Below are 16,962 nucleotides of genomic sequence, written 5' to 3' on the forward strand. Positions count from 1 at the left end.
TATCCTAAGGACACGTCATGATCTATGAGGACTGGAAGTGTCTGGGGTTGGAGTTCTCTTCGATCCCATCTCTTAGAGGTGGACAATATATGTTAGGTCATATTATGGGAGGAATACATAGTCCACATGATGATGGGATGGGAAAGAGTTAAATAGTAGTGTAACGGTATCGCACACCTATATGACAACAACACAACCACGGGGGGGTTTAGAAACCAGACCCAAGACCACCACTGACCACCGACCACCTTTATCAGTCAGACTGCTCCAAGAACACAAAAAGTCAGAGAACTCCTTGAAATGTCGAAAACAAGGGACACGCCATGAGCGATATGACCAGATGTTCTATTCGCGCGGATCTGTGGTGTTTTTGTCTTTAAATGCCATCGCTAGGTCAGCGAAACACAAAGACGCACTTGTTGCCGGGCATGTTGTTCCGTCTGGGACCAGATTATGTTTTGGTGTTGAGGACGGGGTCTGGAGTTGAGTCGCCTCAGGCAGCTGCCTGCAGAGAGCGAGCTCTGACATTTTCGTAATTGTCATGCTGAGCATTGCATCAATTATGAGCAATGTGACTATCTGCCTGTAATTATGGTTATACAGTCCTAAAAACACTACAGGGTGTGCGGGATCCAGCCCAAGGAGGGCAAAATCCGTACAATACCGCATGTACTGCGGGCCGGGGATGACGTACAAAGCGGGGCTGATTATCTTATATGTTTATATATTTTACATGCCTTTCTATGGTCAAAAAGTTACAAAAATCAGGAGGAACGTGGGGTAAACACCCCCATAGACACTGGAGAGAGGTCTGTAGACCCCACCAATGGCCATGCTTCTCTTTCCTTTATATGTTTTTCTCATTGGATCCATCTGATCTTCAGCTCAGACATCGGCCTGTTTGTACTTACCTATAGGCAGAAGTTCTGTAACCTCTTAAGGACACAATTGCTTCAATATCCATCATAGCTTGTTTTTTGCTGGATTGGTTCTCTTTTTTGATGGCCCCTTTGATCTTACGTGCAATATATTGGAAAATTGTGCACGGGATGTTTTTTGGGTTAAGACCGCACACCTTTAGCAACATGTTATGCCCACTTTTTGGGATGCCGGTATGAAAATGTGACGGACGTGCCCCTTTTTGTGATGTGCCCAGCCAATACCATGCCAGTTATAGAATTATACCGGCCCATGTGAGAGCGTTCTGCCAGGCCGGAGAGAATACGCTCTACCCAAAGTATTTTTCTGTGTTTTTGTGTTTTTTAAGAATGTTACATTTTTTTTGTACTATATTGTTGCTTTTCGAGAGCTGTAACTTTTTAGATTTCTTGTTTTATGTGGGATTACTTGTAGTTTTCATTGCCCCCTTATTTCTGGTGTCTCCTACATGTTCAGGGAGAATTGGCAGGTAGTTTTTTTTTTGTTCCTATCTTATCCCCCAAAAAATCTAAGTGAAAGTTAATCACTAACGGTATGTTCACACTACCATAGGATTAACAATACAATAGTATTAATGGTACCGGACACAGACTCTGCCCCCTCCATCTGTATCTGTTTCCACTGACTATAATGTAAAAAACCCAATCACTACTTTTTTCCAGCATGTTTATAACTTTTTCTATAGTCAGAACAGTGATAAAAGTGAGGGGGCTCTGCTTGTATCTGTCATTTAATGTCCATTGCTCTTATCCTGTGACAGCATAAAGCAACAGACAATGCATAACGGTAGTGTGAACCTTCCCTGAACAGCATGGATGGCATCCCCAGCTCCACAGCCCCATTCACTACCTGGGCTGCAAAATGAACAGGAATATTACCCGCTTAGGCAAAAGAAAAACAGTACCGGGTGGCGCATAGTGTGACACCGTTTCATACAAGAAATGTAACTGTAAGTAGAAGTGTAAAAAAATGTGCAAAAGAATTAAAATCTAGATGTCCCCTCACCTGGAAGTTACAACAACCATATGAGCCTTGCATGTGGGGTTAGCTGCAAGATCCTTTTTCCGCCAAGGTGCAGGAACACGGGGGGTCAAGAGTTGATGGGTCCGTCAGTAACCATCAGATAGAAAAATGGAAGAATCTTGCTTACCCAAGTCTTCCAAGAAGAAGAAGAAGAAGAAGAAGAAGGGCTTTATTTGACTTTGCATACAATGCATTTCGGGGGAAGCAGTCGCCTTTATCAGGTTTGCAAAACGGAACTTCTTTTGGAGCTCTATATTATACACTTGATAAAGGGGGCTGGTTTCCCCAAAACATGGTGAAAATGTGTCAGTTGAATTAAAGCCGTTCTTCTTGGACACCTTGGGTGAACACGGCTTTTCCATTCTTCTGCTTGATGGTTACTGACGGACCCTTCAATTCTTCAGGAATTGTGTTTTGCCCCAGGCTCAAGGCCCCATCACAGGCCTAGCCGTGTAAACCACCGACAATACACACAGTTGTGTACATGAGACCTTAGTTGTACATACAATAAATGAGTGCCAATGAAAACTACAAGTAATCCCACCAAAAATAAGAAATATAAAAAGTTATGGCTATCGAAATGCAACAATGAAAAAAAGAAAATAAAAATAACACCGCACTTGGTGCCCAACAGGGGCCGTGTCTTTTATGGGTTAATAAAAAAGCATACAAAAAAATGCCATTAAATCTAACGCCCGCATTTGTATTTGGTTGGTGAAGTGGCCGTGTCCTTGCAGAACACACAGGAACAGACATTTCTTCTTCTAATTGAATGTTTGCAAACCTTGTGCAATAATGAATGAAGGGAAGGACGCGGGTATTATTGTTAATGTCTGTGTTATCGGCGGCGTCTTCATCTCCCGCTGTTTGACTTGTTCTGCACCTGGAGGTGTAAATTAATTGGGCCATTTTGAACTGATGTCCTGACATTGTAAAAGCAGCTAATGGAGGAGCCGCAAAGTTTACCCGACCAAAGTTGTGGGAATCCGTTGTTTCTTTTCATGCGGCGTGTACACATTTCCTTCTGTAGGGAGCGCTTACGTTGATTGAGTAATGTCACCTTAAAATTTACATCCAAGTTATTGGGGGGAGGGGCTAAAATAAATAACGCAACCCAGCTGTATATCTTGCAGTGCCGCCCACTAAATTGGCAGTCTGGCTGTGTGGTCCAGACTTCCCCCAGTCTAGCTATGTTATGTGCCCCTTACAATAGCTTTCTGGATGTGACGTTTTGAGTGTTCGGTGACTCACCGGCCTTTGGTGTCGGTGAAGACTGGGGTTGAGCCGATCTTGAGATTTCAGAATCGTTTCCGATCATTTTACATCCGAATCAATGGGATTTTTTAATGATTGAATATCAGATTTTAAAAACGATCCTATTCACTACACAGCATGGAGGCCAAAAATTGAAGTGCATCATTCATGTCTCCCCTCCCAGTACCCGCCCACATTCTCCTAAGCCACATGCCCCGCCTTCTCCAAGCATCTGTAACACTAGCCTAGTGAGGCGGGGGTGCACACGGCACTCTGTAGGCATGTGAATTAGAGAGAAGAGGAGCGAGAACAATGTGGAGCGGCAGCGGTTCTGTGCAGGTAAGTTGAGCAATCGGGATCGGAATTCCGTTCCGGATCTTTTTTAGGCGGGATCAGAATCTGATCACGATGGTGAAATTTACTCAATCGCCGATCGGCATCCGATCTTTGCCGATCCCGATCGCTCAACCCTAGTGAAGACATTCCCATAATTGCCCAGATTACATAGATCCCAACAGTACTCAACAACCCACCATTGCTTTCCTATCATCTTGCGTTAGTGACTGTAATCCCATGTAGAATAATCCCTGATGTTCCCAGATCTATTCATTTTTGGAGACAAAAAGTCAAAATCTTCAGAAAATATGTTACGAGTATATAAATATCAAGACTTTCTGAATTGGGTCTGAGGTTTATGAAATATTTCATCATGACCTGTTTATGTTTTGCAGACCGGTTTACACAGTACGGCCCTAAGAATCTCCGACAAGCTTGGAACAAGTAAGTCTCCTTCTACAATCTTCTAAGAACATAGTGGTGCAAATGTATTGTTGTCTTGGTTGTCAGTGGCGACCCGTATTGCTTTCATCTCTGAATCCTACGTGGGTCATTATCTGTTTCTATTTATTCTGGTCATAAATAGAGAAGGGTGAAGCAGATTCTACCCGAATATTCCAAATTGTTCGGATTTTAACCTTCCGTTACCTCTTTTTGGTGCCCCTCCTATGACATCCTGCACCCGGGGTCATAGCTGAGCTACCAACAGTCACATGGGCACGCCAAGCACCATGATGTCATGACACTCTGCGTAGACATGTCACCACGGATGCCCAATTTCAGGCCTCAGTGGTGTCCCAGGGGTATGATATCGCAGGAGGGCAACAGACATCACTAAAGTGTCGGAGAGGGAGTGCCAGACACCGCAAGGAGGTGCAGTGTTCTACATTATGTATTATAGATAGGTTCCTAGGAGCCCTGACAGTGTTATACACTATGTATTATAGATAGGTTCCTAGGAGCCCTGACAGTGTTATACACTATGTTTTATAGATAGGTCCCTAGGAGCACTGACAGTGTTATACACTATGTATTATAGATAGGTTCCTAGGAGCCCTGACAGTGTTATACACTATGTATTATAGATAGGTCCCTAGGAGCCCTGACAGTGTTCTACATTATGTATTATAGATAGGTCCTAGGAGCCCTGACAGTGTTATACACTATGTATTATAGATAGGTTCCTAGGAGCCCTGACAGTGTTATACACTATGTATTATAGATAGGTTCCTAGGAGCCCTGACAGTGTTATACACTATGTATTATAGATAGGTTCCTAGGAGCCCTGACAGTGTTATACACTATGTATTATAGATAGGTTCCTAGGAGCCCTGACAGTGTTCTACACTATGTTTTATAGATTGGTTCCTAGGAGCCCTGACAGTGTTATACACTATGTTTTATAGATAGGTTCCTAGGAGCCCTGACAGTGTTATACACTATGTTTTATAGATAGGTTCCTAGGAGCCCTGACAGTGTTATACACTATGTTTTATAGATAGGTTCCTAGGAGCCCTGACAGTGTTATACACTATGTATTATAGATAGGTTCCTAGGAGCCCTGACAGTGTTATACACTATGTATTATAGATAGGTTCCTAGGAGCCCTGACAGTGTTCTACACTATGTATTATAGATCGGTTCCTAGGAGCCCTGACAGTGTTATACACTATGTTTTATAGATAGGTTCCTAGGAGCCCTGACAGTGTTATACACTATGTTTTATGCTATGGTAGCTGTGTGACCGAATCCTAAACATGGTTGCTATCATTCAATAACAGTCAACAAGAACTGCAATAGTCCACACCACGATAGACAACCACAGTCCATCTCAGTAAAGACGCTCCTGAATTGTTATTTCATGTCAAGAGTATTGACAAAATTGTGCAATAGACACCTCCATAGGAGACTTAGGTTACAGCCCCATAAGAAATCTCGGTGCACCGCCATGTATCCTTACCCAGCTGCACATTCTTCCTATGACTTTTCCTTTTCCGCAGCAGCACAAATGTAAAGTTTATGAAGTTGAGATGACAACATTACACATCTGACAGATAACACATTGTTACAGGATGATCTGCCCCCGCAAAGTTGTCTGGAGCAATTTCTAAGAGCCTCCTTCCCCGGGCACCTCTCACTTGTTGACTTGTTCTTAATTATGTCGTTCAATGATGTCGAAAACAATGCGTCTCCTCTTCGCCCCGTAGTCAGATTAGTCGCTGCTGGTATCAGAATGGAAAATGACCGGTAATTGACGCGGCTGACTGCTGAAGCAAGTGCCTACATCTACCGGGATGGAAGCCGCGGCATCGTCGTCACATCATAATGACTTTGAGTTTAGGTAACAGGATTCAGTTCTCATGTTCTTCAAACAAGAGCAAAATACAGATGTAACGCATCCAGAATTGCAGAATCCTTTCCCCTACTGTGTTCTCCTTAACGGATTTTGTGCTCATTACCGGTTATTGACAACTGTGTTGCGGATCTGGCTGTGTGTACAGCGATAGATGGATTCCACTGGGTTTCAAAGCCTCCTCCAGCTGGTTATCACAGATTTAGTGTTGGACGACGCGGCACAGCTACAAATGATGTGTGTCATTGTCAGTGTGAGGCGTAAGATCTGATTCCGCCGACTTCTCTATTTAAAGTGCGCACTTGAGGACGTAATGAAATGTTTGCGGTGCGGCTCTATCGGCGCGGACCTTTTTGCTTTTGGAGACCATAACCGTTCAGAGATCGCTGCTCAACGTTTTTCTTCCCACTGTGCATAAATAGTTAAATATAGGACAGGTTCAGTAGGTAAATGCACTGGACGTCCAATGTAGTGTTTGTAGCTTGGTCCACCAGTCTTCCTATTTGGTGGGGGGGGGGGGGCCTTTGGGCTTCCAAAACTTGAGTGTTCCAATGACTGGTTACATAGACCAACAGCAGCTCAGTCCCATTCAAATAAGGTGAGGATGAACTGCAATACAAAGCGTGTCCCAGCTTTATTGTAAAGTTATGTGCTCCCTTCCGGAGCATTAATGTCTTTACACAAAGGACTGTACAAAGTGCTGTAAGAGTTGCGGAGTCAGTGGCTGTTCTATAGGAGCGCATCCGCAACACCCACATAACAGTTGTGTATAGGAAGCCAATCAAATCAGTATACTCATGCCATGTGGGAGGAAACCAGAGTACCCGGAGGAAATCCACACAAACCGAAATATACAATCTCCATGCAGAAAATCGGATCCGATCCCAGTTGCAAGGCAACGGTGCTAACCACTGAGCCACCATGCTGATGGGAAATCAAACTGAGAGTCAGATTGAGACATTGTGAGTTTAATCTCCTGTTCGCACAGACATAAATGAGGTTGGTGCTCCAGAGGGGAGCACATAACTTCAGAATAAAGCTATCCGTAAGTTATTCAGTAATATTACACTACACACCGGCTCTTTAATAACATAAGGAAACTTGTTCTATCTCTACCCCAATGCCACAGGGGTAGAGTGTTGTATTATTGGAAGGCCGACATCTTGCTGCCACCCCACCCGGTTCAGTGACTGTATAGAGCATGCTGTGCCATGGGACGCTACGAGCAATTCATTGTCTTCTGTCATCTCCAACCACCCATACCCTGCTCCTATAGTAATATAATATGAGATAGGGGCAGATTTAAGGATACTATGCCGAGTGCTACTGTTGGGGTGGCGTTCCTCTTTAATACTATTGACTTTGCGTCACAAGTACAGAATTCCATTACCCCTTCCAGCACTAGGGGGCAGTGCACTGGAGACCACCAAGCACCCTAAAGTGTTGACGGTAATAAAATATTTGTGAATTCAGGGAGAGGCTGTGTGTTGAGCCTGGTATAAACTTGGCATATCCATCATGAATATTGCATAACAAAGCTTCATAATGTATCACTTCATTAGCTTGAGCTGCATGAACCTCGGAGTTTTCTTCAGATAATTAAGATGCTTTTTGCTTTTACATAGGGAAATACTTTAATCAGTGGAGCGTCTTGGGACTGTGTATTAACTGCTTGCCTCTGCTTTATCAATTTGGAGACAAACATCTTAAAAACTTATATGGAGCAACTGAAAATGAGGAAGACTACAAAAGTAGCCCCTAGAAGGGGCAGTGGGGTGGGGGAGGGGTCCGATAGGGGAAACCGGGACTAGACCTGTAGTGTGAGGAAACCAAGGATCACCTTAAACAATTTACATCAAGAGTGCGAGCACCGATGAAATAGAATCCGATGGAAAATAATTAGGCAACCAAGGAATTCTTCTACTGCCTGGAGAAAAACCTCCAGATTATACATGGAAAGATCTCCAGAAGTAGACAGGTCGTGAGCGTGTTCTGGGATCTAACCAATGTCTATGATAAGGGGGGGGGGCCGAATTGCTAGGCCATGAAGTGTTGGCTATCGGTCTGTTGGAACAATATTGTTACTATTGGTGGATCCATTGAGGCAGAAGTCCAAGGTTGTATTATTGAATGGACCTCCTGAGGTTTGTGTTCAGGGTTGTATTCTCAGAAGAATCTACTGAGGGATAAGTCCTCGGTTGTATTATTGTAAGGTTTATGGGGATATCGTCAGTCCTTAGGGAGAGACCACCATGTAGGTGTGTGGAGTCTTATTAAGCCATATGCGCTCCACTGTGAGGGATCATGGGAAGAATATGCAAATCTGTCTTCCATGATGTAAATAGGAAGCCAGTGCCTCAGCAAGGTTTATGTTCAGGGTTGTCTTATTGAAAGAACCTACTGAAGTATGACTCGTGGGTTATGTTATCAGAAGGTTCTACTGAGGTACATGTACAAGGTCGTATTATTGGATGACCTACTATGGTCTGCCTTCTTGTTTGTATTATTGGAAATACCTTCTTTGAAAGTGGGGTAATAAGAACAATCACTGTATAAGAGTCATATTGGGATTTTCTTTTCTAATTCAAAAATCTTGCTTAAAATCACATAACCCTATATATCACAGAGCTCAGCTTCTCTCCTCTATCATATAACCCTATATATCACAGAGCTCAGCTTCTCTCCTCTATCATATAACCTATATATCACAGAGCTCAGCTTCTCTCCTCTATCATATAACCTATATATCACAGAGCTCAGCTTCTCTCTTCTATCATATAACCCTATATATCACAGAGCTCAGCTTCTCTCTTCTATCATATAACCCTATATATCACAGAGCTCAGCTTCTCTCCTCTATCATATAACCCTATAGGGCTGAGCTGTAATACCACTCACAACCTGTCGACTAGGGAGGCGCTCTTTTATCTGTAATCCGGTTGAAAGCGTTATTTGCAGGATAATTCAATTTAAGTCTTTTTTTTTTTTTTTTAACAAAATATTTGTTTATCCGTTGCCAGCGATAATCCCGGCGCCAGATTGGCATTATTAGCCGAATGTAAACGGCAGCGCCCAGATTTTGGATGCTCATCTCGTTTCTTTAACCCCTTAAGGTGCGGTTTTGCGGTTAGTTATTGTATATTTAATGTAGCGTGAGTTAATAGGGGCGAGCAGAGCGCCCCCCTCCCCACCTTCCCCCCATATCTAATCCCTAATGATTTAATTCAGAAACATCATATAGCCAAATACAGACTTCCCCATTAAATTATTCAAATCTCACAATAATTGATCTTCGGCTGCCCTCGCGCCGCCGAATATTTGATTAGCAATTCAATGCAATCAGCCATCGTCTTTGTGATGTTTGTCCAGCTAAATCCTTCAGCGACCAAACAGACGGGCGCGCTCATACAAAAGATACCAGCTGTGTTTGTTTTATGTTTATGTCGATGCAGAGGTAGAAGAAAGGCGAGGAATTTTCACGTGTCGCTAACTTTAATTACCGCGTTCCAGATTTCACATATAATATTCATACACCTAAGCAAATAGGGAAGGAAAAACAAATGACAATTTGGGGTAAATCACCTCCGAATTGGTACGTATTCCAGACCGTCTAGAAATCCTACATTCCCAAAATATCGCAGCTCGAAAATAGAGAAACAAAAAGAAAGAAAAAAAAAAAAGTTTAAAACCGTAAAAAACAAAAATATTTCAGGCCCAAATATTGACTGTGGAAGAGAATATAACATACATTCATATCAGATTTTGGGATGTTGTATTGTAGTCCTGTTTTTCCTTCCCTATTTGCTTAGGTGTATGAATATTATATGTGAAATCTGGAACGCGGTAATTAAAGTTAGCGACACGTGAAAATGATTGGGAAAACAGTGCCACCCCTATCTACAGGTTGTGAGTGGTATTGCAGCTCATCTGCATGGCCGATCATTATCTATCTATCTATCTATCTATCACCTATCTATCTGTCTGTCTATCTATCATCTATCTATCTATCTATCTATCTATCTATCTCCTATCTATCTATCTATCTATCTATCTATCTATCTATCTATCTATGTATCTCCTATCTATCTATCTATCTATCTATCTATCTATCTATCTATCTATCTATCATCATCTATCTATCTATCTATCTATCTATCTATCTATCTATCTATCATCATCTATCTATCTATCTATCTATCTATCTATCTATCATCTATCTATTTATCTATAATTCTATCTATCTATCTATCTATCATCATCTATCTATCTATCTATCTATCTATCTATCTATCTATCTATCTATCTATTTATCTATAATTCTATCTATGTATCTCCTATCTATCTATCTATCTATCTATCTATCTATCTATCTATCTATGTATCTCCTATCTATCTATCTATCTATCTATCTATCTATCATCTATCTATCTATCTATCTATCTAGCTATCTATCTATAATTCTATCTATGTATCTCCTATCTATCTATCTATCTATCTATCTATCTATGTATCTCCTATCTATCTATCTATCTATCTATCTATCTATCTATCTATCATCTATCTATCTATCTATCTATCTATCTATCTATCTATCTATGTATCTCCTATCTATCTATCTATCTATCTATCTATCTATCATCTATCTATCTATCTATCTATCTATCTGTCTATTTATATATCTATAATTCTATCTATTTATCTCCTATCTATCTATCTATCTATCTATCTATCTCCTATCTATCTATCTATCTATCTATCTATCTATCTATCTATCTCCTATCTATCTATCTATCTATCTATCTCCTATCTATCTATCTATCTATCTATCTATCTATCTGTCTATTTATCTATCTATAATTCTATCTATGTATCGATCTATCTATCTATCTATCTATCTATCTGTCTGTCTGTCTGTCTGTCTGTCTGTCTGTCTGTCTATCTATCTATAATTCTATCTATCTATCTATCTATCTATCTATCTATCTATCTATCTATCTATCTATCTATCTATCTATCTATCTATCATCTATCTATCTATCTATCTATCTCCTATCTATCTATTTCCTATCTATCTATCTATCTATCTATCTGTCTGTCTGTCTGTCTGTCTGTCTGTCTGTCTGTCTGTCTATCTATCTATAATTCTATCTATCTATCTATCTATCTATCTATCTATCTATCTATCTATCATCTATCTATCTATCTATCTATCTCCTATCTATCTATTTCCTATCTATCTATCTATCTATCTATCTATCTCATATCTATCTATCTGTTTGAAGAGGGTGCAGCATTTACGTTAGTTGTGCAGCCTATATAATACTAACCCAGCACAGCGCCATACATTGTATAGTGGTTGTTCTTGGTATTGCAGCTCATCCATTCACTTGAATGGCACAGAGTGGCAAACAGGTCATGTAACCGATGACCTGTGAAGCAGAAATGGTGCTCAGAGAGCTCTACTATCACTCCAAACTGCTGATCCGTGCGGGTTCCGGGTGTTTGACTCCTGATGACCTATCCAAAAAAATCATCAACTAAAGAGGTTTTCTGGCTAAAAATATTGATGACCTATCTTAAGGCTAGATCATCAACATCAGATTGGTGAGAGTCTGGCACTTGGCACCCCCATCAATCATCAGTTCTCAGCAGCTGATACACAGATAATGGAGCAGACAGCGCTGTTCTCTGTGTAGTGGCCAGACAAGGTACTGCAGCATTCACTGAAATGTAGCCTGAGTTGCAGTGACTCTGTTCTGCCACCACACAGAGAACGGCACTATCTGCTTCCTGCTCCATTCTCTGTTGAGAGAACTGTAAATCGATAGGGGCGCATGGGGTCAGATCTGATATTAGTGTCCTATCTTTTTTGTTTTTTTTAACTTTCTTTTCTTATTTTTACAAAAAAAAATTTCTATTTTTGTTTCTGCTCTTTGACTATGTTTAGCGATTTTCCGTTCCAGTGTTATTACCCTAGCCAATGTATTCAGTGCTTACTATATAATGCAGGAACGTTCCGGCATTTACAGGGGAATCTGCTTTCTGCTCCCTTGTCACTGTTTGGATTAGAGGAAACTGTGAAACTAGTAGGAAAAATAAAAAATCTTGTTTACAAATTCGCTTTAGCAAAATCTCGGCCAGAAAATGTTTGTTGTTGAAGAATACTTTTTTTCTTTCTAACTTAGCGGTTCTTTCTGTTCCCGGAGTCTTTTATCTCCTGCTATTCATCTGCTCCACCAGATGTAAACAGCAACAACAAAGATGTGTTTTTGTGCTAAATTCCGAGCACAACTTTTTGTGTTTGCTTTTTGATTCTCACAGGTAAAATGTGAGCGCGGTTATTGTGCGCCGGCTCGCGGCGAAGGTAATGGAGAGATTTTGTGAATGGCTCCCCCCCCGTTTTAGTTAAGACCGGTTGGAACGTACAGAAAAATCTGGGGGCAATCTTCCAAAAATCTAAAGAGAATGCAAAAAGTTGCAAATGAGTTACGAGATCCATTTGACGTAAACGATTACTGATTGAGATGGCCACAGTCAGAAGATCGATTCTTCCGGATCTGCTACATGATGGAAACCAGTGGCCACTCTGATGGGGTTCATTGGGTTTCCGCTCAGTGACGGTGACCCTAAGCCAGTCCAGGACAGCTTGTCCTGGACTGGCTTAGGTCAGCAAAAATGCCACCCTTCCCGGGGCCCTGGCATAGCACCGCCTCATGGGAGGCTTTATACCACAGTCATGGCCATAGGCAGCAATAGTCTGGAGCCAACTCATTGACGTCTATGGGAGAGTTTTCTAGGCATGCTCCGTGCCAGAAAGGGGAGGAGATAAGTTGTAATATCTACTGTCAGTAATGGTTATAATGATGGCACAGTGGTGTTATCCTCTCCCGTATTCCTGTCCGTGATGTAAAGGAGGTGACTGTTGCAAAGAAAACCCTACAGAATTGACACGTCTCAGTCTATTGGTAGGTTTAGTGGCCAGAGAGGAAATTGCAGGAGTTAGTTTTGTTGTAAATATAAATGGTGACATGGAAAATTAAAAATAACCAAAATTTCTTTAAAAAAATATGTGCAACGTAAAAATTTAGTTTTTAAAAAATAAAATAAAATTGTGACATTACAGTTAAAGAAGTTTTCCCACTATAGAAAATAATGGGGTATGACCAGAATTAGTGGCACAATGTGCTCTTACCATGTGCTATGTATAATATTGTCCTCTTATGTTGTCGAGAGGCCTTTGGGGCCCCCTCATGGTCCAGGGCCTGGTAGATTTTTTCCACAATGCTTTTTTTTTCTGTGGCCTCTTAGGTGGAGCCTTAGCCTAACAGTGCAAGCTGTAAACTACACCAGATTTATCACAGTACTTGGTGCTGGATGATAAATCTGCTACATTTAGAAACTGTGTTCTCTAAGGTTACACCACATCTTAGTTCACTTAGTTTTCTACACAAAAAAAATGCTCCAAATTTTGTTGCATTTTTTTTTTTTTTAGCATACAGTGTTGAATCTTGAAGGGTTTTTTGGTCTGTTGACTTGCCACCAGATGGGCCATTCGTATACCGGAACCCCGCACCAATCTGCTATTTGAGCAGCCTTTGGGTGCTGGAATCTACTACTCAAGTAGCAACAAGTAAAAGGTGCCGGGTTACAGCCATGTCTACTCAACACTGGTGGCCCAGGGTACAGCAACTGTGCACCGCTTACTCAAATGGGAGCAGAATTGCTTCCAGCCCCATCTGCCACAGTAGCTTCTGGTGCCCAGAAGTGTTGGCTACCCTCTTGTAAGATACTGATGGGCTTTCCTTTGGATAGGTCATCAGTATACAAAATACTTTTGACCCTGGAACACCCCTTTAAGTCACACTCCGTATAGAGGGACAAGTTGAAAATTTTTCAAAAATCCTATCCTATCGTATCCTATCCTACTCCTACTAATATTATATTATAAATATTATACATGTGAAAGTTTGGATGGATTTGAATGAAATTTGGCAAATAGATAGTCTGTAACCTCGATTAACACATAGGATACTTTTTATCCCGGTAAATGACATGGCTTCATGACTGTTATGAATTTATGTTCACATACTATATTATACTGCTCTTGGCAGCAGCCTTATCTCAGCTTCTGATAAAGCCAGGTCTGTTATCTGTAAACACACAGTCCATTGTGTACAAGCCTCTGCATATTATCTGATCAGCTCCAGGCAACATGCTGACACACTGGATGGGAAAACACCTTTGAACCACATTTGCAGTTTGCCAATTTTAAACATGTCGGGAAAAAGAAAATCTAATTTGTTGCAAAATTCTAAAACAACGACAGATATGAAGGTAGCCAGAAGTCAGAGTTCTCCTGAAGCAGAGCTGATGGGGATCATCGGCGCCAACAACATGTTCATTATATGGCATCCCAGTGAGCTGCTGAGATGCCAGAAAAATCACGGGCACAGCGCGAGGAATGAGTTCAGCAGCAGGCCAGATTGACAGCTGCCGAAACACCGGAGCAGGCTTATTATCAATACCAACAACGCGCTCATTATATGGCGTCTCAGCGAGCTGCTGAGATGACAGAACAATCACGGGCACAGCACGAGGAACGAGTATAGCAGCAAGCCAGCTTGACTGCTGCCGAAACGCCAGAGCAGGCGGATTATCAACACTAACAACACGTTCATTATATGGCGTCCCAGTGAGCTGCTGAGATGCCGTAACAATCACAGGCACAGTGCGAGTAACGAGTTCAGCAGCAGGCCAGCTTGACTTCTTCCGAAATGCCAGAGCAGGCGGATTATCAACACCAACAACACGTTCATTATATCGCGTCCCAGTGAGCTGCTGAGATGCCGTAACAATCACAGACACAGTGCGAGGAATGAGTTCAGCATCAGGAATCAGGTGGAATAAATTAACCATGCGATTTCAGACAAACAGTTCGGCTACCACATCATTGAAACCAATCCAATTTTCGTTTTTTTTCTGCTGACCCATTTGCCTGCGGTTTCCGTCCATGGCATTCAGCGTGGCTCATGGCTTAAGAATCTCCTCGGGAGTACTAACCCTCAATTTATTTCTCCTGTGTAGCTTATTATTTCTGCACCGCTAACAAATGATCTACAAATCTACCGATGAAACAGATGTCTGCCAAAAACAGAACATTCCTTTAAGCCGGGATCCTCCTACATTCTTTCGGCCCACCAGCCCGAGGATTTTTTTTATTTTTTTTTATTTTTCGATTGCCGTTTTATTTTTAGTTACCATTCGAAGTAGACAAACTCCCTCCAAAATAAAATATAGAACATATATATATTTTTTTTATTTTTTTTATTTTTTAACTAGCGGTCTTTATTTTACTTGTTCCTTTTTATGTTGCTTTTGCTCCAGCAAGTAAGGAAATAAATCTGAGCAGGAAGAATGCTGCGGAATGTTAACTGCACTCCTGCTTCTACGTTTCTTTCATCCTATGCCAAGATACAGTAAAGACGATAGAAATTCACCATGCAGTTCGCCTTAAAAAAAATAAAATAAAAAAAAATCTAAATTTTTTTTTCACTTAGGAGTCATACTGTAAAAGGTAATTTTCTCTACACTCGGTTTTAGTTTAAGCCTTTGAAAAGCATTACATGAAAAAATCTGATAGGTTTGTTAAGAAAAAGTCTATTGCACCTCTATCGCATATTTTCAGCTTTCAGATAGGTTTATGGAGGACGCAAACCTTAAAGAGCTTGTGCCGGGATTATGCATTATTAAAATGTATAGTATATAGGGTGTATTACCCGCTCGCCTTGCCTGTCTTTGACATCTCTTAAATCACCTCGGAGTGATGGGCTGAATGCTTATTTGATTTTCTGGATCAAGAATTTTCTATCCAAATTCTTAAAGATTTTTATATTTTTTTTATTTTTTTCTTTTGCTTCTTCTGTGAAGTGGGATCTGATTCTGGGGTCTATTAGGAATTTTCTAGCCTCATTAAATTGTGGGATGTTTTTATATAGTGCTTAAATTATAGCCAGTTTTTTTTATACTTTTTTTTAAATTGTATATTTTATTGTATTTTTGAAATTCTGAATTAATTAGTTTTGTATTTTTTATTGTATTCAGAATTCTGTAATTTTTTTGGTATTTTTTAATTCGGAATTAATTCTGTATTTTTATTGTATTTTTTAATTCAGAATTCTGTAAAAAAAAATTGTATTTTTTTAATTCTGAATTAATTCTGTATTTTTTTATTGTATTTTTAAATTCTAAATTCTGTATTTTTTTTGTGTGTATTTTTTAAAATCCTGAATACGAATATATATTTTTTACAGTGTGGACTATATATGCTACTATATTATATGCCTATAGAGTTCCATACGGTGAGGATTTACATTAAATGTATACACTGGGCAATGTACTTTTAGCCAAGTGTGAGAAAAAATTCAGCAAAGAACGTTTCAGAAATAGAAGGGTTAATAATTGACAAAATGAAATATAAATTCCTTCTATATGTGACCTTTGCCTTCCATCAGTTCTTCTCGGTACTTGCAGTTTTTGGCAGAACTTTTCAGGGAGGTTGTTCCCGCCGCCATCTTGGAGATCCAAGAACAGATCTTCCATGGATGTTGTTTGCTCCAGTCCGTCTGTCGCTTCATGTCATCCCAGACAGACTGGATGATGATGAGATCAGGGATCTGCGGGGGCCGGATCATCACTTCCAGGACTCCTCCTCCAAAGGGCAAAGGTCACACCAAATATTGATGGGATTTACGTTCTCTTTTCTTTGAATACTATCTTATCTACAGACTGCCGTATTTTATAGAGCAGGAGGAGCTAAGCAGAGCTAGTCATTTATTGGAAAAAAATCAGTATAACTTGCAGCTGATTGATTGTTATTTCTATGTTTCGGTGTCCAGTGGGCGGTCTCACTTAATGATTGGCAGTTTTACCTGTAGAAGTTTACATATAGAGTCACTGTTTAGGACCACCCACTGGATTCCTATCTATAGGAAAAATTGTATTTTAATCAATATGTAGCAAATTTTTTGCTTTGCTCAGTGCAGCTTTTTTTATAATAT

General features: G+C 40.6%; 1 long non-coding RNA gene across 1 annotated transcript in view; it reads left to right on the forward strand.

The window, feature by feature from the left end:
* Nucleotides 1-3,944: 3,944 nt before the first annotated feature.
* LOC142199941 (uncharacterized) overlaps nucleotides 3,945-16,962 on the forward strand; it is a 114,829-nt gene continuing 101,811 nt past the window's right edge. Inside the window, exon 1 of the long non-coding RNA XR_012715424.1 lies at nucleotides 3,945-3,996. This is a non-coding gene — a long non-coding RNA (uncharacterized LOC142199941). The remainder of the gene's footprint in view (nucleotides 3,997-16,962) is intronic.

The sequence above is a fragment of the Leptodactylus fuscus genome, chromosome 4 (assembly GCF_031893055.1).
Source record: "Leptodactylus fuscus isolate aLepFus1 chromosome 4, aLepFus1.hap2, whole genome shotgun sequence".
NCBI lineage: Eukaryota > Metazoa > Chordata > Amphibia > Anura > Leptodactylidae > Leptodactylus > Leptodactylus fuscus.